The 27,784-nt window shown below is 41.7% G+C and overlaps 1 protein-coding gene across 1 annotated transcript in view; it reads right to left on the bottom strand.

Annotated features, from left to right (window-relative positions):
• Positions 1-7,992, bottom strand: part of Tbcel (tubulin folding cofactor E like) — a 57,898-nt gene extending 49,906 nt beyond the window's left edge. The window contains exon 1 of the mRNA XM_048417153.3: positions 7,850-7,992. The gene's annotated coding sequence lies outside the window, so the exon portion shown is untranslated. The remainder of the gene's footprint in view (positions 1-7,849) is intronic.
• Between the last annotated feature and the right edge of the window lie 19,792 nt (positions 7,993-27,784).

The following is a 27,784-nucleotide window of genomic DNA, read 5'->3' on the forward strand; positions in this document are numbered from 1 at the left end:
TACACCTGATGTGCTCAGCTTAGAACACAATAGATCTCTGGACAGCAAACATGAAGATAAACACCCCACTATTCATTTTGAGACAGTGTCTCACTGTGTTTGCCCAGGCTAGCCTGAGATTGTGATCATCCTGCCTCTACTTCCAGAGTGCTGGGAATCCAGGCATGCACCACCAGGTCCTGCCAGCACCAGGTCCTGCCAGCACCAGGTCCTGCCAGCACCAGGTCCTGCCAGCACCAGGTCCTGCCGTCTGATCCACCGATTCTAACTCTCAAAGATCTAGAGCAGTGGTTCTCAACCCGTAGGTTGTGACCTCTGTGGGAGTCAAATGACCCTTTCACAGGGGTCACCTAAGACCATCAGAAAACACAGACATTTACATTAAGATTTACAACAGCAGCAAAATTACATGTATGAAGTAGCAACAAAAATAATTTTATGGTAGGGGGTAATTGTATTAAAGTGTATCAGCATCAAGAAGATTAAGAACCTTTACTCTAGAAGAACCGGTCCACTTGCACCAAGAGACAAGGGTAAGAATGCCCATCAACAGCACTTTGAAACTGCAAAAATCCTGGAGCAAATGGATCTATTACAACATAGACATAAAATGAAACGTTACACAGCAATGGAGATTAACAACAGCTCGTTAAGCTTCCTCATCAACATGAATACATTTTACAACAATGTTAGGGATTTGGGTTTGGGGATTTAGCTTTGGGTTCAGTCCCTAGAAATTAAAGGAAAAGTGTGAGACACACACACACACATATGTCTCCCAGTTTAAACAAATTTCAAAACATGGAAAAATAATCACTTCAGATCATATACCTAAGTGGGTTTTTAAAGAAAGAGAAAAAGGAGAAGGAGGAGGAGGAGATGAAGAAGAAGAAGAAGAAGAAGAAGAAGAAGAAGAAGAAGAAGAAGAAGAAGAAGAAGAAGAAGAAGAAGAAGAAGAAGAACAACAACAACAACAACAACAACAACAACAACAACATATGCAAGTATGGGAACCCAAGTTCCATCTTACACACACAGACGTAAAATCTCAGCACAGAGGAGGCATAGACAGGAGGCTCTCAGGAGCCTGTCTGCAAGCCAGCCAATCTAGCTGAGGCAAGTTTCACATTCACTTAGAGACCCTGTCTCAGAAAGAAAAAACAAAAAACAAAAAACGATAAAGAACAATCAAGGAAGACACCTAACCTGTGGCCTCCATACACGTTTGAGTGTACAAACACATGCATGCACACAGTTGTGCATGTACACACAAACACACACGTACAGAGAGAGAACCCAGAGGGGAACTAACAGAGAAGAGCGGTGTTGAGGGTTGAGCACAGCCATACCCATGGGAGGCACCCTTGGAGGATGGAGGCCTTTGATCAGGAAGCACGTGGGGCAGAACCAGACCTCTTCATCCTCAGTCTGTGTGGTTGTTCTTCCTTCATCAGCATCACACGCAGATCCACCTGTTCTCCCTGGTTTTATCCCTTGGTCCAGTTCAAGCAGCCATCGCCCTCTGCAACACTTTCCCCACTGGTGTCTCCTAGCTTCTTGGGAACCTACTCAACACGTAAGCCAAGTGGTGTTCTTCGAAATGCTGAAGGCTTCCTTCTCACACCAATCTCAACCGTGTACCGCCCAGGCTTTATTTCCTTAGGTTTCCCGAGCTCTGCTCTCTGCCTAATTCTCCTAACCACATTTCCTTCCACCTTTTCCCTTTTTCTTCTAAAATTGCCCAGCTAATTTCCCCTTCGTTGGCTCTCTACCGAGAGCTTCATCTCAGCATCGCATGTCTCAAATTTAAAGACAAATGTCACCTTCCCAAAGAGGCTGTTTCTGACCACACTATCAAATACAAACACGGGGTCACTGTCGTCACCCACTCTCTTCATCCTCTTCCACTCCACAAGGCACGTCTTGTCCCCACCAGAGGGAGGCTGTGTCAGCCCCACCGTGTTACCACAGCAGAGCCTGGCACACAGCAAGGACTGGGGGGATGAGTGGAAAACTGGATGTCATTTTGAATAGACATGACACAGTAGGAGAATCAAGTACATTGGTGGGGGAATCACCAAAGACTGGGAAGAAGAATCTGGAAAATCACGGGGAAAGCATTATCCTAAGAACAATTTTAACACCATCTGCAACAGTACTTTGAGCTACATTCCTAAGGATGCTAATCAGATTTTGATACCACAAGATCCTGAGTTTTGAAAACGAAACTACTTAAAAATCTCCTGGTGTGTGTGTGTGTGTGTGTGTGTGTGTGTGTGTGTGTGTGTGTGTGTGTGCGTGCGTATTTAATATTCTACTTTAAGAAAAACATTATGCTTAAGAGGATGCTTCCAAGAGCTGGAGAGACGGGCCAGTGGTCAAGAGCATGTACTACTCCTACGGAGGACCTGTGCCAGGAGGCTCACAATCATCTACAACTCGTTCTGAAGGCTCCAATGCCCTCTTCTGGACTTCACAGGCACCTGCACTCCCATGCACATACCCACACACAGACACACATGTATATACATAATTAGAAATTTAAAAAATCTTTATTTTTTTTTAAAAAGCATGCTTCATTAAGTTCTGAGTTCATTCTCACTCACTATTAAGTAGTTTACATTCTCTTCACTGGGCAATGGGGAAATGGGGAGTGAGGTAAACAAGCTATTTTAATAGCAATCTTTTAAAAGACAGAAGAACATCCTTATGTTTTTAATTACTACACAGATCCTGGATCTGTTAGCCTAAAGTGGAAAGTCTGATCCACCTGAATTCCTGAGACCACACAAGCAGTTCCTGTATTAGTGAAGACTGGGCTGGGGTCTGGCCTCCTGATCAACCAGTTTCATGGCCAGGACGATGCTTCACAACAGCAGAGAAACCTGAGTTTACTGTGTGTACATGCTGTGCTGCCTGTCATTGCTATCATTTAACTCTCATGACACTCATAAAAGGCGCTATTAACCCCATTTGAGACCAGAGAATGCAAGCAAAACAAGTCCTGGGTCATTTGACTAGTGACCGACAGAGCCAGGATTCCAAGGGAGGCTAACTTCAAAGCCCAGAAATTAAACCTGGAATTAAGCCTGTTGAAAGAGAACATTGCTCAGTTCGTTAAACATCATGTGCTCAAAAACCATCTGTGTGTACCTGCTACAGTTTAAAGCATTATGCTAGGTTGGTGACTCGTAAATTTTACTGGGCAGAACAATCATGGAGCAGAGCACTAAGTCATAGATTCCCGGGCTCCGCCCAGAGATTTTGGTTCCGGAAGCCCGGGAAGGAATCAGGGACTACTTTCTAACTGTAGGTTCTGCGGATTACTCACTTGTGCTGTGAATGATGTCGGCTAGCTTCGAGATTCAAGGTGGTGTCAGAGCCTGACCTCTGGGTACTTCTGGTACAAGAACACAAGTGCGAGACTTCACACGAGAGAAGTTATACGAGATGAAGCGAGAAGGAACAGGATTTGACAAAGAAAGGGACACCCTTTTCCAGGCAAAGGGAGGCACAGTGAAGAGTGCCTGCTTTGGGAAATGGAATGATGGTCACAAAGAAAATTGGGGAAAGCTGGAGAAGGCCCTGAATAGCCACCATTGCACTAGGGGCTTTACTTAGTGCCTCCACTGGGAAGCAGCTAGCTATTGGTTTTTGTAGAGAGAAAAGAAATAACGATAGCCACCTGCTCTCTCAGAGCGCTCTCTCTCTCTCTCTCTCTCAAAGCTGGGCAAGATCAAGTGGAATCAGAATGTCACACACCAAGACAGCTGGCCGACCGCAGATCTAAGCCCCAAGAGAAAAATCAGAAGGCATTGCCTCAAAGGGCAGGAAAGGCAACGCCATGACAAACCGTATGTAGGGCATGGCTCAGGGTATTTGTCACCTACTAAACCCAAATTGTAGCCCCAAGCTACTTTTCAGAACTCTTCCTGGAGTATATAGGTCAGTGGTAGAGCATTCACCTAGCATGGGTCAGGCCCTACGTTTAATCTCCAGTTTGGTGGCAGGGAAGCAGGGGGGTCTCTTACATAGCCGGCCAGACTCAGAATCCATGAAGCACTCAAACAAAACACAGTTCAGGAATAAGATGTGTAGACAGGTCTGAGTAGCCCACGTAGATGTTATACCATTGAAATATCAAGAAACACACACACAAACGCACATATGCACACACAAGAGACATTATTCAGAGCAACACAATCTCATTTTACACAGAATTCAAACAAGTACTAAGAATCCAATTTTAAAACCCTCAGCAGTCTGGAAGCAAAATTTACAAGGGCAGAAGAGCCTTCTGTGGGTGTGAGGGTCAAGAGAAGAAATAAACGCTTAAAAAGGACACAAGGTCACACCCAGTGAGTGCACCAAAGCTGTTTATTCGGGTGTACAAATGATTCCCTCAAGATATAAAATGAATGGGGATCTCCCTGAGTGAACTCAACACCTACTACAAAACGTTCTTCAAAACAAGCAATGTCTGGCTGGTCAGAAGGCACAATGTCCAAAGACGGTTCACACATGCCAGCCTAACCCCTCTCCACAGCAGCCATGCCACAAGCCAACAGTGCAGGCAGGAGGCCCATGTTATAAACCTCAGTCTGCCAGCGACCTGTGCGTTCATACACCCTCTACCGAAGACATGTTCGACGGATGAGGTTTAACTTGGGCAACATTTTCCTGGTGATCATGCCTCTGAATTCCATCTTCATCCACACAAAGGGCAGCACTGTCAAGGTAGTCTGAAGTCTGAACCTGTCATCAGTTACTGAAACGAAGCGACGTGTCACGTTGCTGTGAAGTATTTGCACACTGTGTGAAGATACACTGCTGGAATTGGTGTAATAAAGAGCCGGAGGGCCAATAGCTAGGCAGGAAGTATAGGAAGGACTTCTGGGCAGAGAGAGGAAGTAGGAGGAGGAAATTGAGGAGCAGAAGAGACGCCAATGAGACATGGGGAAAATCAGACACACAGAAAGAAAGGTAAAAAGCCACATGGTAAAATGGAGATTAATAAAAACGGGTTAATTCAAGGGATAAGAGCTAGTTAGGAACAAGCTAAGATCTAGGCTAAGCTTTCATAATTAATGAGATTATTTGGGAGCTGACTGAAAGACGGGACAGAAAAAGACCTATTACAACCTGGATGTCCTGGACAGGCCGAGTGAGAACTTTCAAAGGAGGCAGCAACACACGAAGGGCCCCTCACTTTGTTCACTAACACCAATCAATGTTTATTAAGAATTAATACTGGCTGGTCAGTGGTGACACATGCCTTTCATCCCAGCACTAGGGAGGCAGAAGCAAGTGGATCTCTGTGAGTTCGAGGGCAGTCTGGTCTACAGAGTGAGTTCCAGGACAGTCAGGGCTACACAGAGAAACCCTGTCTTGGAAAAAAAAAATGAATTAAAACTGTTTCACTGTTTTTTTTTTCTATGGATTTCATCTATTTTGTGTGGCGATGTACGTGTCTGCAGATACGCACACAGGTATGAAGGCCAGCAATGGATGCGAGCTTTCTTCCTTAGGTTTTGAGACAGTCTCTAATCAACCCTGGAGCTCACTGGGAGGCCCTTGCTGTCTTGACCTCCCAAGTGCTTGGACTAGAGATATGCCACCACAGCTAGCTTCTTTAGGAGGGTGTTAGGGAACACAGGTCCTCACGCGTGCAGGGCAAGCCATGTACCTACTCAGTTACCGCTCCAGCCTGCCATCTATTTTTGTAAACATTTAAAAAAGTGTCTTCAAAGGAGAAACTCAGGTATTCCCTGAAGGTTATATTCAATTTCTGGTGGTTTAAAATGTGTACCAACACATGAGCTTTCTATCCTGATACAGACAGAAAGCAAGTCTATCATCTAAACACTACCAAAGAACTCGAGATGGCATCAAAGAGCAGAAGGGTCACTCAGTCTCCCTTTCTTTCTCTCTTTAATTCTTTTTACAAGCGGATTTTGTTTTTGTGTGCATGGATGTGGGTATACCCATGTGAGTATGTGCCACGTGTGTACGTGCCACGTGTGTACAGGTGCCCACAGAGGCCAGAGGAAGTTTATGGATCCCCTTGGAACTGGAGCTACACGCAGATGTGAGACCCCTGCCATGAGTGCTGGGAACTAAACTCTGGTCCTCTGGAAGAGCAGGGGCTCTCTCCAGTCTCACCGCTCAGAGTAACTGTTTAATAGTGGAACAGAAAAATAAAATGCCCGTGAAGTATGACAGAAAGATAACGTGGCGGACTGGAACTAGGCCTGACGTGTTTCTCAGGCACAGCAAAGGCTAGAGAAAATAAAGACAGACTTGCCCCCGATTTCATCAAAAACCAGCGTTGTGGTACTTCAGTAAATGGGTCAAACACATGGTAACGGCTACAACGGAAGCACTCGGCTGCCCCCATCCGAAGAGCACACTGTTCTCCAGAAGCTTACAGTATAGGGTCATTGACTCACCCACGGCACAGGCCTAAAAATGACATTTTCTCTAACCACAAATTGTGACTTGTGAATCGATTTCATGGGATTCTGTCAGCAATTTTCTTTCCACTGGGTAAAAAAAAGTGGAATACAGCAGAAATAAGCAGAAGGCACCTGACAAGGGTAAACACGGCTGCCTGACATGGTGCCTCATGCCTTGGAGCTCAGCACTGGGGAGGCGGAGACAGCAGGACTACAGTCAGTAGCAGGCTAGCCTGGGCTACACGGTTGAGTACCAAGAGCTTCTGTATGAAAACAAAACACATACACACAAAAACACGACTTTATGAAACTTTTCAATCATATGTAGATGCATGTACTAAAATATAAAGTCTTCATTACTGAAGTTTTTGGTTTTAAGTTAGAAAAGTCATTACACAGACAACTAAAGCCAAAGGACACAGACTGAGTAGCCATACTTAATCCTCAGGTCCTGCTCAAGCTCTCTGATCAAGATGGGCCTATGGAAACCTATTCAAGAGCCACAGAGACAGACACAGAGACAGGGAGAGACACGAAGAAACACAGCAGGGGCAAGCCCAGTCAAGCCTGTTTGGCCCCAAAAGCCACCTTTCCCAAGCAATCTGTTCAAGCTCTCTTTGCTCAGGATGGACCCATAGAAACCTATTTAAGAACTCCTTGGCACACACACACAAACATTCACACAAAAACAGAATCCCAGCCAAGCACTTAGCTGGCCTTGAGGTCCTGCCAGCCCTAAGGCAGTGCCTACGAACTAGAGTAGCTAAGCAACGTTGGCGTGAAGCTCCTCCTTCCTCCACTGTCTGTCAACAGTCCCAACTCTTTCAATTAACTTTTCTTCAACTACAACTTCTGCAACCGCTGCCTGTGTCTCTAAGGGGCAACTCTTCCTTGCTTAAACCCCGGACTGTCTTCCTATCAGCAGTCCCAGAAGCCTGTTCTCTTGATTCTCAACACACAGCCTACTATACAGACCTTCCAACCACTCCCGAAAACCAAGACGGGGTCTCCTGGCAGCTCCCAATCTTACGTCGACTTGGGCAAATATATGCTCCCCAAATTCCTTTCAGCAGTCCTGGAAGGGACAGGCCTAGTGACCCAGGAGTATACGAACGGCTGCTGTTTCCCAGTAAGACACCAAACCTTACAGATGGGGACATACATTTTCCTGATTCAAAGATTCAAAGCTAAGTTTCCCACCAAGAGAGCATCTCCCATACTCCAGGCCTCAGGGAGGTTGGGAGCATCCTAGCTTACTCCCGCTGTCCAGTCTCCTCTGTCAATGCTCGGTCCTCCCGGGGTCCCAGGCCTGGCTTCCTAACCCCACTGCCCCTCTTAGGAGAACAAGCCTCGGGCCTCTGGCCCCAGCACAGTGGCGGCCGAGCTACACTCACCCCTCGGCCTGGGAGGCGGTGGCTCCTCAGGCTGCGCCTCCGCCCGCCCGGCCACCGCCGTCGCCGCCGCTCGGCCTCCGGCCTGCTCCCGGCCGGCCCCGGCCCGGCTCCGCTTCACCTCGACCCCCTCTCCGGCCGCCGGAGCCCAGTGTCCTGCATTGACCCGGAAGCAGCTTTCGGGGGAACCCCCCCCCCAACAACAACACGTGACCCCGCCGCACGTGTCACATCCGCTGCGTGATTGGGAGGGGCCGTGCGCTGAACCTCCGAGACCAAGCTGCGGTTGCCATGGCAACCGGGATGGTGGTATCCACCTAGACTTGATCAGAAACGCACCCTGTCTGCTTGCTTTCCTTATTGGTGCACCAGGGGAGCACCCGCTGGTCCAAAGACCGATCACTTGCAAGAGATGTGTCTTCAGAAAAAGGATCTCTGAACTGAACCTGGCCACACACCTGCAGTCTTGGCCTGACTCTGTGCGATCCTCACTATTTGTGACACTACCTGTCCCTGACTCCACTGATCTCATCTATAGAATGTCCTGTGAAGTTCTCTATGCGCCATGTGCATCTAGGTGTGGGGACAATCCGCCCCTTGCTCTGTGCCCCCTCCAGGCCTGGGGCACCTGAAGCTTCCAACACTAACAGTTACAACTGTCACCTATCATGTGCTTTACTAGCCACAGCCCCTAAACACAGGAGAGTCAAAAAAATAAATAAATAAGAAAGAAAGGCTTCTGCAGATCTCCTAGTGATCTGCTTAACACCACCTATTATTAATTAAAATGGCCAGGCTGAGACTTGAAGCCAGGTCAAGCTAGCTCCAAAGAACATGTGCATCACACCAGGCCATGCATAGCCCCTGCTCCAGAAGCCTCACACGGGCTGCTTCTCTGTTCCTTTCTTTGCAGGACACCGCCTGTGGAATGGGGATGCTGCAGGCTGACCCTGAGGAGGACTCAGCTTTGCACAGATACATGAGTGGAAATTCTAGGCGTTGAGGAGATCTCTATGCACAAAGCCCATGTGCTCCTGTGTAGCATGCGTCCAGAAAGACGTGGGGGAATGCTATGAACATGCATACGTACATATTAATATTTTCCTAGAGAGAGGAAAAAATCTCTAGGTGAGTCCCAGTCTTGCTTACCATCCTCAGTCTCTGGGGACTTAAACTGGTCATTTTCTTTTGCTTTTTCTTGTCCCATAGGTGGGAATTAGGCTGGAGGGAAACATGAGAAGGACCTGGTTGATGAATATGTTCCAAGGACAATGACTTAGGCAGTGAGTGGGTTTAGAGAACTCAAGTGATTGTCTGCAGCCCTGGAAAGAACTCTACTGACACCTTAGAATGTAATGACTTGAGGGGCCCAAGTCATAGACATGACCACAGCTAAAAGCAACCTCAGTGAGGAGGATCATGGAAAGAGCAGAGTGAACTGGAGGACCATGGGAAGAGCAGAGTGAACTGGAGGACCATGGGAGTAGCAAAGTGAACTGGAGGACTGTGGGAAGAGTGGAGTGAACTGGAGAACCATGGGAAGAGCAGAGTGAACTGGAGGACCTTGGGAAGAGCAGAGTGAACTGGAGGACCATGGGAAGAGCAGAGTGAACTGGAGGACCATGGGAAGAGCAAAGTGAATTGGAGGACCATGGGAAGAGCAGAGTGAACTGGAGGACCCTGGGAAGAGCAGAGTGAACTGGAGGGCCATGGGAAGAACAGAGTAAACTGGAGGACTGTGGGAAGAGCAGAGTGAACTGGAGGATCATGGGAAGGGCAGAGTGAACTTAAAACAGAAGGAAGGACAAGGGCAAGGCTCTCCCCTCTTGATACTCTGCTAATATGCTTCTGCCTGAATACCCAGATGGCAAACTTGCTATGAATCCAAGTTCTTTAGAGAACACTCAGAAATACTTAGGAAGATAGGTACCTTATGAGCAACTAGGGAGAAGTAAGAGCTGTAATTCCTTACTATTAACAAATCCCATTGCTATGACTAGAAAAACATATATAGATATTGAATGTGATAGTCTCCTTAGAGAACAAACTTAAAGATTAATGTTTCTACCTGTCTTCATCTCCCCATGGCAGCTAGAATCCTCTTTCTAAAACTTGAATCAGACTGTATCACTCCCTGGAGCTGAAAACCCTTCCTGAGACTCCCAGTGACACTTCTTCATCTCAGCATGAAGTTTACAATCAACCACCCGCTCCTTGGAGTTCTTTGCAATCTACTGATGTTCCCAACCTCATTTCTTGCCTGTTTCCTGATATTCTACAGTTACTTCATTCAGTCTGCTAGCCATGAGCTATATGTGGCTACTTAGTTTTAATTAAAATCGGGAGTCGGGGGTATATCTCAGTTGGTAGAATGCTTGGCCAGCATGCAGGTGCAGCAAGCGCTGGATTCAACCCTCAACACCATATAACCCAGGTGCCGTGCTGCACATCTCAGTCACCAGCAATTGGGAGCTTGTAACAAGAGCCTCAGGCATTCAAGGCTGCCCATCATGAGTTTGAGGCCAGTATGAGTGATATAATGTCCTGTCTCAAAAAATTAAAAATTAAAATGAAATGAAGGGCTAAGGATGTAGATCCTTTGTAAATCCCATGCCATGTTGTCCAAGAATTTTATAGAATCCCAGAACCAACACACAGAGAGAGAGAGAGAGAGAGAGACAGAGACAGAGACACAGAGACAGAGATCACACACATACATACACAAGCATACACACACATACAACTTAAGTTAAATTAAGGTTTTCCAAGTCACAAGATACTACTATCACTTTAAGCACTATCATCACACATGGCTACTGACCATCATATCGAATTGTTCACATATGGAATATTTTATCATCACAGAAACTTCTAATTGGCAAAGACACTCTCACTAGCAAATCTCCATCTCGTGTCTTGCTTTGTAGGAATTCTTCTGCTAAGCCATTTGAGTAAAACCTTTCTATCTTTTTTGATGAAAAATTGCACATGATTACTTGTTTGTTGCAAGAATTAAGCATTAGTGGAGGCAGGAGCTAGGTGGATGCTATGTGGGGTTCAGTGGAGACTGGAGTTAGTTTTGTGGTATTCATCATCAATTTCCCATCATTCCTAAAGGGTCATCATCTAGCAAAGAGTAGGAAGACATTAGGCGGAGACGGAAGGAAAAAGTAATAAAAGGACAACCATTTAGTCATTTTATTAGAAACTGTGGATACTTTGATCATTTTGATCAAAAACACAAGCAATCCCATAAGATTCAACCTAATAGTAAGGATAAGTTTAGGCTGGGTATGTGGTACATGTCTGTAACCCTAGTGCTCAGGAGGCTGAAACAGAAGGATCATAATGAGTTTCAGGCTATCCTGGGCTACAGAATGACACCCAAAGAAAGGAAGGGAGGAACAAAAGGGACGGAGGGAGGAAGAGGGGAAAAAAGGAAAGAAAGGGGAAGGAAAGAAAAGGGAAGGCTTTTGGAAGAATTGGAGTTATTTTCATCAGTTCTCATGAATTCCTTGTGGTTAAAATGGTCTAAACAAAGCAGAATATGCTCTAACGATGTGTAGTAATTCTTGGAACAGCTGGTCTGACTGACCAGTTGGTTCTCTGATTCATTATTTGCCATGCCCTAAGAGCAATCTTAACTGCTTTCTGAATTCTCTTTGTGCCAGCTGCTGCTGGAGGTATTTTACATCGATTTTTTCCTTTTAATCCTCACAGTGATCTCATGCAGTTTATCTGATATTATCAAATCTATCGAGAGAGACTCAGCTTAGGTAATGCACCCAGAAACACACAATAAGTGGAGAGGCCAAATTCATATTGAGGTCAGTCTGACACAGGAATCTGAGTTCGTCACAGCCCTGTAATAATGGGCTAGCATTCAGTTGTAAAGTCTCAGTCAGATGTTTGCTCATCCTTTTGATTCAACAAATGCCTATTTTATAATCATTGTGTATTTGTATGTTTTAGACATAGTAGGGTGGCTTGAGTCAAACAAATATGGATTGGCAGGGAACAATGTTGCAGTGTGGTTAGGAAGATAATAAGCATACACAAAAAAATTGGTCCAGCACAATAAAGGAATGAAGGTATATTTGTTTAGTTTTACTGTTGTTCTTGTATTTTATTTTATTGAGGTATTGTCTTGTTCTGTAACCTAGACTGGCCTCAACCTTACAGTCCTCCTATGTCAATCGGCTTCCAACACGTTGGATCACAGGTTCATGGCACCACACCTGGAAGGATGCTAGCTCTAAAGAGAGTAAGGGTGTCACACTTGCAGCTGAAGCCTTTTCCCATGCACACAGTGGGATAATGCAGGGTAACAATATATCAGGGTTAAGACAGGAACATGGAGAGGGAAAAGCAGCTACTTGTCTTGAAAAACACAAATGGTTGGGTAAAATAGTTTTGAATATCTGCCCTGGTTTTTCTATTATCCAGGCATGTCTCTTGAACTCTCAGCCTTAGACCATTAACTACTGAATAACTTGAGTTGGGTAAACTGCCAGCATAAGACAGACACCTGAAGTGGTGTGTAACAGATTGTATATATTATATCATATACATTGTACATATATGTGTTTCCATCAAATTCACACAAACTCTCACCCATTCTTCCACATGTCTCTTTAAAATGTTTAACTCTTTGGTTCTACATTTTATTTTTAAAAACATAGGATGCCAGGACAAGTGCTGCTCAATAGATTGAAGCAGGAATATCACAAGTCCAAGATCAGCCTGAACAACTAAGCAAGACTGTGTCTAAAAGCAGGTATAGCCCAGTAGCAGTGTTTGCTTAGCAGGCTTGGGGCTCAATGTCCAAACCTTCCCAGAACTACACACACACACACACACACACACACACACACACACACACACACACAAATGACTGGTAATTTTCAGGATGTGGCCTGTACTGTCAAGTTTCATGAACAAATAGAGGTTAAAAAATTCTCAACGAAAACATCAGATCTAGGAGAATATCAGCATTTCCTTACAGGGCAGAGGATATTCTTTAAAAACTGCTCAGAGTGCTTTTCTGCAGTTTCCATAGATAGAGCAGACAGCAGACGCTTCATTTCCAGGAAGGGCTCCACTTACTAAAGTCATTTGCAATAAATTGCTGGAAGCCTCACTAACTCCTCTTAATTTTTATTGGAAAGAATGACATACAGGAAAGAAAATACTTTACATAAGTGTGTCTCAGTGAAGTAGCTCCTCTGTCCATGTCACCGCCACCAGGCCATGTCACAGGAAGCTGTGAATTCCCTACAACCTCTGCTCCATTCCTACACGCTCCATCCTCCCCAAATTTACCCACCATTCTGATTTCTAATGTTGTAGTTTCTTCCCCCTGTTTAAAAAAATCTATATAAATGACATCAAATGAGATGAATTCTTTGACAACACCATAGGGCTATTTGTATTATTGCCTCAAATTGTGGTTGATTAACTTTTGTTACTAAACTGAATTTCATGCTATAACCTCATCACAGTCAATTTTTCTGTTGGTGGACAATTGAAATGTGCCCAGTCTGAAGCTTTAATGTGAAGTGATCTTGTGCTTGCCTCACAATGAATACATCTAGTTATTGCTGTAAGATATAGGCTCAAAAGCAAACCCAGTAGATTCTCGCTTTTGATCAGCATTGGTGAATATAAATGTTGGCCAAGCAGTATGTATAATTTAAATTTTTCTAATGGCCACATTAGAGAAGTTTTAAAAGGTGAAGCTGCCGTTAAACATTCAGTTCATTAGGTCTATATAGCCAAGATATTCCATTTAAACTTACTATTAATACGAAAATGACTCATTTAAAAACCTTTTCATAGTAAGTCTTCAAAGTATCGAGTACATTTTATGCTTTGGGCAATTTAACCACATTTCAAGTGCTCAGAAAGGATGACTCAGTGGGTACAGTGATTGCGGTGCAAGCCTGGGGACCCAAGTTCAGATCGCCAGCAGCCATGTAAAAGCAGGTCACAATGCTGTGTGCTTGCTGCTCTGGGGTTGGGGTGGAGAGTGGAAAGTATCCAGAGACAGGTAAATCCCACAGACTCCCTGACTGGCCAGTCTAGCTTCAGGTTCAGTGAGAAACCCGATTTCAAAAAGTAATGGGGAAATCAGTAGACAAAGGCGTCCAGCGTGAACTTCTGATTTCTACAAGTGTACACACACTTGTGTATACACATACACACCACACCTGATTTCTACAAGTGTACACACACTTGTGTATACACATATACACCACACCTGATTTCTACAAGTGTACACACACTTGTGTATACACATATACACCACACCAGCCCCCACAAAAATTTAAAAAGTGGTTGTTGGCCACTATAATAGATGGTATGTGCCATAGTTGCATTTTTACTACCATGACAAAACACCATGTCCAAGATAATTTATTTTTTAAAAAACATTTGATTTGGGGAGGAGGATAGCGGAGGATAGCCAAGTCCATGATCATGGGGCAGGGATCATGACAGCAGGCAAGCCAGAATAGTATTGGAGCAGTAGCTACGAGTTTACATGTTGAGACAATAACCATGAGGCAGAGAGAGGTGAACTGGGAATGGTGTTGGCTTTTGAAACCTCAAACTCCACCCCCAGTGATACATTTCCTCTAACAAGGCCACACCTCCTAATCCTTCCCAAAGAGTTCCACTAGCTGGGAACCTAGTACTCAAATATATGAGTCTATGAAGGTCATTCTCATTCAAATCACCACAGTATGATTATAAACAAAATTACCAGTTTCTATAGTGGATTTACCAATGTCTGTCACTAAAAGCACAGCATGCAGCCTTTTCCCATCATTCCTATACTTGGGACTGTCCAACTTTAATTTTAGCCCTCTAACTATTAGGTTCCTTTCCTTGCTTAACTTGCGCTTTGTTAATGAAAAGGAGAGTGGGTCCCCTTTGCTGGTTCTGCTCTTGCTTTTCTCTTTTTTCTTTTCTTTTCCATTGATTGTTCTCTTTTTTTCTCTCCAAAAACAAAACAACACCCTACAACAACAACAGCAACAAAAACCGAGCAATAAAAATTCTGAGTAATATTTATACACTAGTTCCTTGAATGATTGCCAAATTTCTCTAGTAAAACCATCTTGACAGAGTTTTTCCAGTGATTCAGGTTTTAATTATACACTTAATTGTTTTTATGATTGTAGATAGAACTGTTTGATTTTTCTATTTCTTCTTGAGATGGTTTCCTCTTTTGTTTTGTTTTGTTTTTCAGAGACAAGGTTTCTCTGTAGCTTTGAGCCTGTCCTGGAACTAGCTCTTGTAGCCCAGGCTGGCCTCAAACTCAGAGAGATTTACCTGCCTTTGCCTCCCAAGTGCTGGGATTAAAGGCATGTGCCACCACCACCCGGCTTTTTAGATGGTTTCTTTCTGGGAATTTATTTGTAGGTCTACGGTTCCAACTGTATTAGCATGACGCTCTTTCTGATGCACCATTTGTCATAGCCGCAGAATGGATCTTCCTTTCTATTCTAGTAACAATTACTTGTGCCGTGCCCTTTGTTCCGTCAGTCTCACCCACTTATGTTTTTGTTACTACATTTCTCCTGCTGTTTTGCTTCCTTGTTCATTTGTTTTGGGGATGGAATTTTTTGAAACCAGCCTGGCTCCCACTCATTATGTACAGAGGATAACTTTGAATACTTCCTTCACCTCCTCCGCCTCCTGACTGCGGAGATTATAGGCATATGCCACTACATCTGGCTTGACTCTTTCTGTTGCTGTTTGACAAAAAATTGCTATCGTGTTTCTCTCTTCCTTCCTAAAAACCACCTTTAAAATGAGACATCTGTCTGAGAACAGCGCAGGCAGAGAGCCTGCGTTTGGATAGGTTAGCGTTTCCATTATCATTTGGTTTCCTGTATTTTCTGATTTCTCTAGTTGGTTGATCTGATAGATTAACACTAATTAATTTTTCAGCATTGAATCGAACTTTCATTTCTGTGATAGACCCTACTTGGGTGTGGTATATAATTCTTATGGCTTATTGTTTGATTGAATTTGCCAATATTCTGTTGGAGATGTTTGCATTTATTTCATTGGCCGTATTGATGAGTCCTGACCAGTCTGGCCATTGAGGTGATGCTGATGTCATAGGATGACTTATGAAGTGTTCCTTCTTTTCTGTCATCTGAGGAGATTGTGGAGAGTTGGTATAATTTCTTCTTAAGTACTTGGTAGAATTTGCTAAATTACTATCTGGGCTATGTCTTTCCCTTTTTTAGATGGTGACTTAATATTGGCCCAAATTATTTAATAGACATAGGCTACTTAGATTGTCAATTAATTTTTCTGTATGTTTTAATAGGTTATGTCTTTGAAGAAATTGGCTCATTTCATCAAGGTTATCAAATTTGTGGTCACTGAATTAATTTTCTTTTCCTGTTCTGTCCATCTCTGGGGCCAATAGTGATGTTCTTTTTTTCATTCCTGATATTATATTTATTTATGTTCCACTATTTTATTCTCAGCCTAGCTAGAGGCTTATCATATTATTGATTTTTTTCAAAGAGCCATTGTTTTCTTTCTCTATTGAACTTCTGTTCTAGATTTCACTGATTTATCTTCTAATATTTGTTTCTTTTGCTTAATTTGGTTTTAACTTAATGTATTGTTGCTGCTATTTTTGGTTATTGGAGATGGGTTCCCACCATGTATCCCAAACTGGTCTCAAACTCTCAGTCCTCCTCTCTTGAATCTCAAGGCTTAGCACGTACAGCTCTGTTCTTTTTCAAGTTTCCTAAATGGAGTTTCATTGGCTGACTTGGGATCTTTCTTCTTTTTATGCATTGATTGCTATAAACTCTCCTATTGGCATTACTTTTGCTATTTCCCACACATTTTGATGTTTTAGGGGGTTTTGTCTCAACATATCTTGTAATTTCAATTGTGATTTATTCTTTGACCCCAGAGTTATTTAGAAGATAGTAAGATCTGATAATTTTGCTACCTTAAAATTTATTCAAAGTACAAGCTTAATTTTCTTACACCATAAGCAAACCACAATTGCTATACTGTTTAGTTTTCTACCTTCTTCTGGTTCCCCGGGATGGCCAGTCCAGTTCTTTGTCTTCTACAGCCCCCTCTTGATGACTACGCAAATACAGCCCACTTGACTTACCGCTCCCCATAGCGAGCAGACAGGCAACAGTGACATCCTTGTCAGTCACATTGTGCCCTCCCCACCCCAAGACTCATGGTGTTTGCTCTACACTCAACAATCAGAACACCCCTTAGGAAATCTGCTGGGGTGACAGCCTGGAACTCGAGAAAAGTTAGGACTCTCTCCCAAGTCTCTCCCTCCTGCTATAAGTGAGTTCTGTGCTCATATCTTAAGCTCCTACTTCCTATTGGCAATCCAAAGCAGGCGACCCCTTCTTTTAGGGCTCTGTAAGTAATATGCCACTTCTGTTATTCCATGTGCTTTGTTATAGATCATCCTCTGTGCTGCACCTAGCTTGTACATCTGAGCCTAGCCTCTCTGGCTTAGGGGTCCCCTAGAGCATGTCTATCTTGATAGAAAGAAGCTAGATGCAGGCCAGGCAGGAGGCACAAGTGCATTTACCTGTGTAAATAGGTTAGCCATGTGATGAACACCTGGACACACATTGGATAAGACCTTAGGCAGTTCATCATAACAAGAAAGTATCCTAGGGACCAGGGAGATGGCTCAGCAGATAAAAGGGTTACAGTACAAGGTCAACAACCTGAGTTTGACAATCTGAAAGCACATTTAGAAAGCCAGATGTGCTGGTTCACATCAGTAATCCCAGTATTCCTATAGTGAAATGGAAGATGGAGACAAGAGAATCAACTTGTATACACAGTATAGCAGTAGAGACAACAACTCTGCCTTTAAACAAGGACTCACAGAAATGGTCCTTTGACATCCACACCTGTACCCTGAACACTCCAGTCTTTCTCTCCCCCCCACCACAAGTTTTGAAAGTCTCTTATTAAAACTCTGCTGCAAATAACCATGACCAAATCCCCTGGAACCCTTTCAGGACATGGCTAAAATGTGCAGCCACTGTCCAGTAAAGACCTCAGTATCAAACTACACAAGTCTGAGAAGTTTATTTTTTTTAATGTTTAAATATAAGGAAATATTTTTTAAAAGATATTCTTTTAGTTTTATTATATGAGTGTTTCCCTGAATGCATCTGTGTGTTCTACGTGCATTCTTGGTGCCTGCAGAGGCCAGAAGAGGGTGTCAAATCCTGAAATTGGATCTTAGAATGGTTGTGAACCACATTACTGGGTACTGGGAACTGAAAAGGACCAAGAGATCTTAACCACTGAGCCATCTCTTCTGTCCCTAATATATGGCAATCTTGAAGGGATTTCAAAAAATTAAATTTTAGCTTTCTGTTTTAACTTAATTTTAGTGTGTGTGTGCGTGTGTGTGTGTGTGTGTGTGTGTGCGCGCACACACACACACACACTTAAGAATCAAGTGCAGGGCCTCAATCATGCTAGTGCTCTACCATTGAACTACATAATCCATCCCATAATTTCAATTTTATTTAAAATGTGATCAAAAAATATATTTCATAGGATTCCAGTTCTTTGAACATTATGCAATTTTGCTTTAATCTATGGTGCACATGCAATTAATTCTTTGTGAATGATAAGCAAAGAATTTGTTTTCCATAATTATTGAGTCCACTGTTTTACACAAGAGATTAGATCAAGTTCCTTAATTGTGTGGTACAATTGTTCATATTCTTACTGGTTTTCATTACAAATTGGTTTCATAGTAACTGGTACAAACCGGTTGACTGTTTTACTTGTTCCTAAGAACTGTAAGCTGAAAATCCTCACTGTGACCATAGAAAAATCTATTTTTCCTTATAATTTTGATTTATGTCTTTGGAGATATAATTCCCATACTAGAAAGTATATGAAAAAAATCAAATCCTCTTTCTTGTAGATTAAACTTCTCATTGAGAAATATCCCACCTATCTCCAGCTGATGCTTTCTGAACAGCCTTAAGGTCTACCTTGCCGGACAGTAATCACTTCCCTCTGTAAAACTCCCGTCCCTTATGTCTTAGCTGTATCTCTAATAAGAAAAGTGCACAGAATTATGGTCTTTTGAGACAACCGGATGATACTCATCCTTTAATTGAAGAATTTCATCCTCATATATTTAATATAAATATAATATGCTTTAGGTTAAGTCCATCATTTTATCATTCTACCTATGTTTGTTCATTTTCCCTTCCTTCTAAATAACTGAGTAAGGTTTTTAATCCATTTCCTCTACTGTCATCTTATATACACCTTCATCCTTAGTGTTTAACAGAGATTATAATATGTATCCTAGACATAATAAAATCTAATATTGCTTAAAATTACTGCCATTTCCTCAGACAATATGAAGATTTTAATCCCACTATCTCCACCTGAATTGCATACTATTGCTGTCATGGGTTGTAACATAAATATTCAAAGGCCATAGGAAAATGCTAATATTCTCTTAATGGTCAGTATTCATCTAAATAGAACTGTGTAGTTATCAACTTAATTGTTTTTTCTTTTTTATTGTGGTAAAGCACATAAAACATAAAATTTAGCATTCAACCATTTAAATTGTGCAATTACATGCCATTATGTAACTTACTATAATGGGCAACCACCTTCATTCTGCCTTTCTAGGACTTTTCATTATTCCAAATGCAAAATTGATCTCCATTAAACTATAGCTACCTACCACCCTACCTCACCTCTGTAAACCCCTTTTGTACTTCTGACCTTATGAATTCGCTTAGGTTCCTACATTTCATATAAAAAGAATCTGACTATATTCATCCTTTTGTGCCTTGCTCATACCATATAAGTGTCTTCATGGTTTAAAGAATGCTTTGAAGTTTTATTCGTTACTAAATAGAAAAACATTACAACTGAGAGATCCAGGGGCCACTTGGTATCTGTAGGGATTGGTTTCAGAACCTTCTTCAGATATGCAAGTGACTTGTATAAAATGGGATCACACTTGAATATAACATACATATTTATGTATATGTGTATCATGTTTTAGGTCATCTCATGCATTTTTAGGCCATCTACAGATCACTCACAATACCTAACACAATGTAAATACTATATAAATAGTTATTATATTGTAGTATTTAGGAAATAATATGAAAAAGTCCGTAGATTGCTCCATACAGATGAGTTAGCTTTCCACATATTTTCAGTCCTTGGTTGGTTGAATTCTTGCAGAGTCTGGGTTTATGGTGGGTTTCATGAACCTGTTTCAACTCTTGTGCTGGGGATGTAACTCATTGTAGAATACTTGTTTATTCTATGAGGCTTCTTTCTACTTTCTAACTGCTGTGAATGACACTGTGAATAGTGGCCAGCAAGTGCCTGGGTTCCTGCTTTTAAACCTCTTGCTTGTGTCTCTCCTGAACTCATATAGTGAAATCACCCACAATGTGGGTATATTAAGAGTTGGGAAAGTGATTTAGTTAACTGATGTAAAGATTGTTGTGTTTGATTGATCTTAGTGTCCTTATTAAAAAGATGTCAGTGGGTGGGGCACTGTCTCTTGAGCTCTCCCCAAACTGCCCCATTCACTCAGAGGAAAGACTTTAGGAAGAAGGAGGCCATGGGCACAGCAGGAAGCTCATCACTAGGATCTGGTCTCAGACTCTCAACCTTCAAATCAATGAGAAAATAAAACTGTTTGTCTGTTTGTTCGAGAGAGGATCTTGTTATGTATCACTGCTGGGCCTGGTACTCACTGAGTAGCCCAAACTGTCCTCAACTCACAGGAATCCTCCTGTCTCAGCTTCTGCAGTGTTGGAGTACAGGAATGTATTACCACTCCTGGCTTTTTTTGTTTAAGGTCATACGGTCCTTGACATTTTCTTATGGATGTTTATTATGACTGATGCCTACCTAGAGGGGGAATTGCTGGATCAAATTAATCAAGCCATATAGTTTCCCACAGTGGCAACGACTTTGCTTTTGTGCTGCGGTTGTATTTTCATTCTTCTGTACTCTACTTTGGTGCAACAATTTTTTCACCTATTTTGCTATGTCTACCCATGTTTCTGGCATCAGTTACAAAATGCCAATTTCCAAATAGAGCATCACAAAGTTTCCCTGTGTGTTATTCCTTTTTATTTATTGATTTTATTTGGTTTTTGAGACAGGGTTTCTCTATGTAGCCCTAGCTGTCCTGGAATTAACTCTGTAGACAGGCTGGCTTCAATCTCACTGAAATCCACCTACTTTGTATCCTGAGTGTTGGGATTAAAGGGGTGCACCACTACTGTCCAGCTTGTCTTAATCTTCTAATGATTTTTTTCCTAAGAATTTTCCCCTCATGTTCACATCTGTTGCATTTGAAACTAGGTTTTGTGTTTGGTGTAGAGACAGGTTCAACTTCATTCTCCTGGCACTATTGGCTGGAAACATGATTCTCTCCCCCACTGCATGGATTCAGACCCTTGCTGATATTCAGTAGGACCTCTGGGATCCATCGTCTTTAAGTCAGCACCATATTGTTTTTATTACTGTAGCTTTGTACTAAAATTTTAAATCATATAGTATAATAGCACCAACTCTGCTCTCTTTCTAGATTGCTTTGACTATAGGGGAATCTCTTGAGATTTGATGTGAGTTTTAGGATGCATGTGCCTGATTCTACAGAATTATCATTGGGATGTTAATGAATTTTTATATCACCTTGAGTAGTATTGGCATCTAAACAATATTAAGTTTTACAATCCAATAACAGAGGATAGCTTTCTGTTTATTTGTGTCTCCTTTCATTTCTTTCAGTTCTATGTTGTAATTTTCAGCATATAAATCCTTTGCCTCCTAGGTAAGTTTATTCCTAAGTATTTTATCCTTTTCAATACAATTGTAATGGGATTGCTTTCTTGGTTTCATTTTCTACTATTCATTCATACAGTATAAAAATATAACAATTTGTCCATGTTGCTGTTATATCCTGTAATTTTATTTCTTCTAATAGTTTAGGGGGAAAATAGTTAGGAATCTGTAAGTATAGGTTCTTGTCATCCAGAAACAAATATCTTCTTTATAATGTAGGTCCCTCTCCTTCCTCCCATCTACCTAATTGCTCTGCCCAGAACTTCCAATATGAGGTAGATTAGAATAGACACAATTCTGTTGACAAAGGTTTCTGTCCTACCCAGTGCTGCAGCCATTCAGCCCCAAATAAACACACAGAGATCTACATTAAACACAAACTGGTTGGCCTAGTATCTCAAGCTTTTTGTTAACTAACTCTTACATCTTACATTAACTCATAATTCTTGTCTGTGTTAGTCATAGAGCTTGGTACCTTTTTCAGTGAGGCATTCTCATCTTGCTTCCTCTACATCTGGATGAAGGCTACAGACTGACCTTTCCTCTTCCCAGAATTCTCCTATTCTTATTGCTCTGCCTCTACTTCCTGCCTGGTTGCCCCGTCTATACTTTCTGCCTAGTTACTGGCCAATCAGCATTTTATTGAAATGCATGTGATGGGGTACAGATCATTGTCCCACAGCACTCCCCCCTTTTTTTCCAAAAAGAACTCTAAATTAAATCTTCTTTGTTTAGCTTTTCTCCTGACCATTATCCATAACATCTTGCAAACAACACCCTAAATAAGGATAAATATCCATAATCCATTTTTTTGGAATATGGGTGTAGTTTTCCTGGCTACTTTCTGCTGATTGGGAGCACTGATAATCTTATGGGGACCTAAAGAAAGTTTAGAATTATGTTCAAGTCCTGACTGAAGTATTCTGTGAGACTTGGTCATCTCAGCCAACAGTCTTGAGGCTGTTCTGGATGTAGAACCCAGACACCTGAGCCATCTGCTCCTATTGGGGATTTCTTAGGGGGTCCTCCTCGTTCAAACCTGATTTTTCTTAACTCAGAATAAATCCACAGCCTCTCATTTCCTATGGAAATAAAAGCAAAACCTCTTCTCTGCTGTGGGAGCTCCTTCTGCTCCTTCAGCCAATAGCCGCTGAGATACCAGCCCATTGGGGCATGGTCTCTCTCTCTCTTTAAAAATGCAGTGGCTGTCCTCCATTCTCTCTCTGGCTTCCAGCTCCGCTTCTGGCTTCTAGACTCCTTTCCTGTTCATGCAGAGGGGCTGTTGTCTGGGACGGTAATCTGTAAGTTTTTTCCCCTTTGAATAAATAACCATTCTATTAATCATAATTCCAAACTGGAGTGGGATTGTTTGTGACTTACGCCTTCATCTGGCGCCCCACGTTTGGTTGTAGAGCCCCCCTTTTCCCCCCCACTCAACTGCTTGCCGCCAGCTCAGCTAGTCATGAGCCCTCCCTCAGCTGCGGCCTGTGCCCTGTGTGTGGAGTCAGCAGTTCAATTAAACCCCATGCCTCCCGAGCTCCACAGACTCGGGACAGTCTCTGTCTGCCTGGTTTGCTCTTTTCTGAGTTGTTTTTAAATTTCCCTTGTAAGTGCGGAGCTTGAGTGACATGAATCAGAACGCCAGCAGTTGCCAAAAGCTGCAACCCCTCGGGGCGACTCGGTCACGTGGAGGCATACGCGGCTTCCGGGTTGCTCTTTTCTAACCATGGATTCTGGGTTTCTGGTTCCATGTATGGAATTGATTTAATTATATTTTCTTTATTGAGCAACTTATATTTCCTAGTTTTGAACAAATACTAAGGCAGACACTGAAACAGGACCCCGTTTCCGTCACCTTTGCAGTGATTCCAGTCATGACTTGGCAACAGCGCCGCCTACTAGACAAGAGGTAATATGGCAGTTTTTGTTTCCAATGCCAATTTTACTGTTTTCTTTATTAATACAATGGATTATGTCATGCAAGGTTTATATGACTATGGGGATACATTAATTTACTTGTTACTAGGTTTCAGTTTTCTTTTCAATATTTTATCATTAAGAAAGATACGATTTTTATGGACTAATAATGAACAACTAGTTGAAAGGATTAAAATTATTGAAAATCAGGGGTTATCTGAACAAGTGGATACTATGATAGACAAAATTGACTCCATATCCAAGGGTACTAGGAAGTTACCTGAAAGGGTTCAGGCTGTTGAATTTGGCGTTCAGACATTACTACAAAGTTTTGATAAGGTAACAGATAGAATGTACCTCCAGAATGGGAACCAAAAAACTGATACCTTAGTGAAATTCCTAGAAACACAGGTAGGTCAGGAGATTCAGGATTTAAGAGAGACAATGATAAAAAGATTAGAAATGATTGAAGAAATTATTGGAGCTGGTGAACAGAGTAAGAAGGCACAAGGACAGGATACAATGCCACCACCAGCTGTTAGAACTGGCTTACCCAGGGTTCTGACAACATACCCTGTAATTTATTCTGACAAAGGGTCAACTTCTAAAGGCTCAAAGGGAGTTAAAGAAGCTAGATGGACACCAATAGCAATGAATGATTTAAAAGAAATTAAGCAAGCTGTCGTTAATTATGGCTTGCACTCTGCATTTGTTAAGGAAATGATAAGGACTTGGGCTTCTAATGTCAGAGCTATCCCCCATGATTTCTCTCAGCTAGTGTCTGCAATTTTAGATGATGGACCTTCCTTGATGTTTGGAATTTATTTCAGAGAAGAATCCAAACATATGGAACAGCAAGGAAGAGCAAAAGGTATGGAGGTTTCCCAAGATCAAATTCTTGGTATAGGCGCATATGCTGATCCACAGAGTTGACTTCATTGTTTATCCAGGTACAGGACATAATTAGGAATAGGCTTTGTCCAATGTACATAACACACATCCGGTCCCATACAGGTCTGCCTGGCCCTATAGCACAAGGAAATGCTGAAATTGACCAATTATTGATTGGAAGCGTTCTGCAGGCCTCAGAATTTCATAAAAAACATCACGTCAATAGTAAAGGCTTAAAGAAAGAGTTTTCCATTACATGGTAACAAGCTAAGGACAATATAAAGAGATGTCCTACTTGTTCTTTCTATAATCAAACACCATTGCCTGCAGGGAATAACCCAAAGGGTACTCAAAGGAATGAAATCTGGCAGATGGATGTGTTCCACTTTATGGAATTTGGTAAGTTAAAATATGTACACCACACCATAGACACGTATTCAGGTTTTCAATGGACAACTGCCCTGAACTCAGAAAAGGCTGATTCGGTAATCACACATTTATTGAAAGTTATGGCCATCATGGGTATACCTGCACAAATAAAGACAGACAATGGTCCAGCATATGTATCTAAGAAAATGAAATGCTTTTTTGCTTATTATAATATAAAACACATTACAGGTATACCAAATAATCCTACAGGTCAGGCAGTTATAGAAAGATCAAATCGTACTATAAAGGATATGCTGAACAAACAGAAAGGGACGAAAGATACCCCCAGAAATAGATTGCATAATGCTTTACTAACCTTGAATTTTCTTAATGCTAATGAGAAAGAAACAACAGCAGCAGAGAGGCACTGGATAATGGAAAAAACTTCTGAACTAAACCAACCTGTTTATTTCAAAGACGTGCTGACCTCTCAATGGAAGCCAGGAGATGTGCTACGTTGGGGAAGGGGTTTTGCTCTTGTTTCCACAGGAGAAGAAAAATTGTGGATACCATCAAAATTAATAAAGGTTCGATTTGAAGAGGAGAAACCTCTTGGAAAGAAGAAATGATAGCTCATCTACAATGATGATATTCATACAGGTGGTAAGAAAAACATATAGAATGGGGGCAGGGTTCTATTCTTATCTCCATAGGAAAACACTCATCTTTGAAAAATTCAAGTGACCCTGGATATTTGAATACTGACAGATGGAAAATAATGGCCCAATAGGGACTATCAAGAAAACTGAATAGGTTCTGTAAGTAAGATATACTAAATCATATTTCTAAATTTATAGAGCTGGTTTTGGAGTTGGACTCTGGCTCAGTCCCTCTCTAATTCCAAGCCTGTTGTTAAAAGAAAAACCCAGAGTTTCTGGAGTTTCTGTCTCATTTCATGAGGCATGATATGGGACAGAAAGAAATATGAGTTTAGAAAACATCTTTATTTTTCTTCATATCTATCATACCTTTCATTAAATATATCTATCATGCCTTTCATTGAACATATGTATGTCTGTATATGTCTATATGATTACTGTTTAAGTTTTCCACAATGAACAATGAGTTTTTCCTGCAGTGACATTTGAAGTTTCCAGGAAGAAGATGGGGCCCCATAACAACAACTCCCCTCGGTTGATATGACATCATGATACTGATAGCGCTACTACAAGACCTGTTTTGGGTACCAGCTGCACAAGACAGTTCCAATGTGGTTAGCTGAAATGGTGCACATCTTGTACAACATTCTGGCCAGACATCCACAAAATACTCAGAGACTATTTGCAATTTTAAAAGACATTGATCTTGAAATTTAACCATAATTTTACTTTCACAGGATCCCCCAGAAAAAACGTCGCCCCCATGACAGCTGGAAGTAATTCTAGAGAACGATGTCCCCTCTCCAAGTTAAGTTTGTCCTTGGGTTTAGGGACATCATTTAGGGGTTGGTTATAATTAGTATACGGATGAGGGTTGGGGGAGGAATTTTATAAGCACAGGAATCTTAAAAAAGAGGGATAATTGGATTATGGGATAATAGATTTGTACTTGTGAGTTACTGTTTTTAGACAAATATATTGGTATAGATTCTTATATATTGATACAAAGTTAAATTATGTTGACTATTGTATTCATGCATGCTTCTACCTTTGTTTAAAACATTTTTATGTATTGATATATATATATAGTATTGATATATGTATATTTACCATATTGCATTGTACACTTCTACCTCTGATTAAGATACTTACATATTGTTTATGTATTGATATATATCTTTATCACATTGCAATGTATACTTGCACATTGTTTATATTTGGAGGTCATATTGTCCTCATTTATTGCACAGTTGTTTATTGTCTCAGTCTTTAAGTTAGATAGGTATTGAGAATTATATAGATCAATAGTCATCTAAGTTTGTCATTTATAATTAGACTAATCAAGTTCTTTAGATACATAGAGATTATATTCAGTGTAGATAGATAATCTCCAACCTCTTTAAAGAGCTGTAGAAAATGGCCTTTAATCTAATTCAGAGTTCTGTGGTAGTGAGGCACAATTGCTCCTAGCAACACCGATCTATTCTCGAGAGAATGTTGAGCACCAAAGACACTCCACCTGGAGCCTTTCTTCTTGCCAGACTGGCCTTTGGGTAAAGAAATGCCCATACCTTAACTACTGACAGAGTTAGAGAATATCCGTAAATGGATAAAACAGGACTGTCATATCCTGCCAAGACAGGGTAAGATAATTTTGAAAAGTTTCTTGCCTTTGAAAATGGTATGTCAGTTACGTCAGGCCTTAGCCAAAGTTGGTTGCTTCAACGCTGCAAACATGACTTTGAGTGTTTGCCCAGGGAGCCAGTTGTCTCTGTGATTTGTTACATGTTCTGGAAGTTGTTTGATTGCACTTCCTAATTACTCAGGTAACATTATTTCCCCTCTCAGATCTTTGATGGGATTGAAGATTATATAAATGTAGTTACTTTCCTCTCATGACTTGGCCAAGTTATTTGTTATACAAGACTTAAGCTAGTTAGAATAGGATATTTGTATCTATTGTATATAATTTTGTAGGTTTGTACTTATTGTATATAATTTCGTAGTAGGCTTAGAACTCTCTTACTTAAACAAAAGGGGGAGATGCTGTGGGAGCTCCTTCCGCTCCTTCAGCCAATAGCCACTGAGATACCAGCCCATTGGGGTGTGGTCTCTCTCTCTCTTTAAAAAAGCAGTGGCTATCCTCCATGCTCGCTCTGGCTTCTGGCTCCGCTTCTGGCTTCTAGACTCCTTTCCTGTTCGTGCAGAGGGACTG

The sequence above is a fragment of the Myodes glareolus genome, chromosome 4 (assembly GCF_982192425.1).
Source record: "Myodes glareolus chromosome 4, mMyoGla1.1, whole genome shotgun sequence".
In the NCBI taxonomy this organism is placed as follows: Eukaryota; Metazoa; Chordata; class Mammalia; order Rodentia; family Cricetidae; genus Myodes; species Myodes glareolus.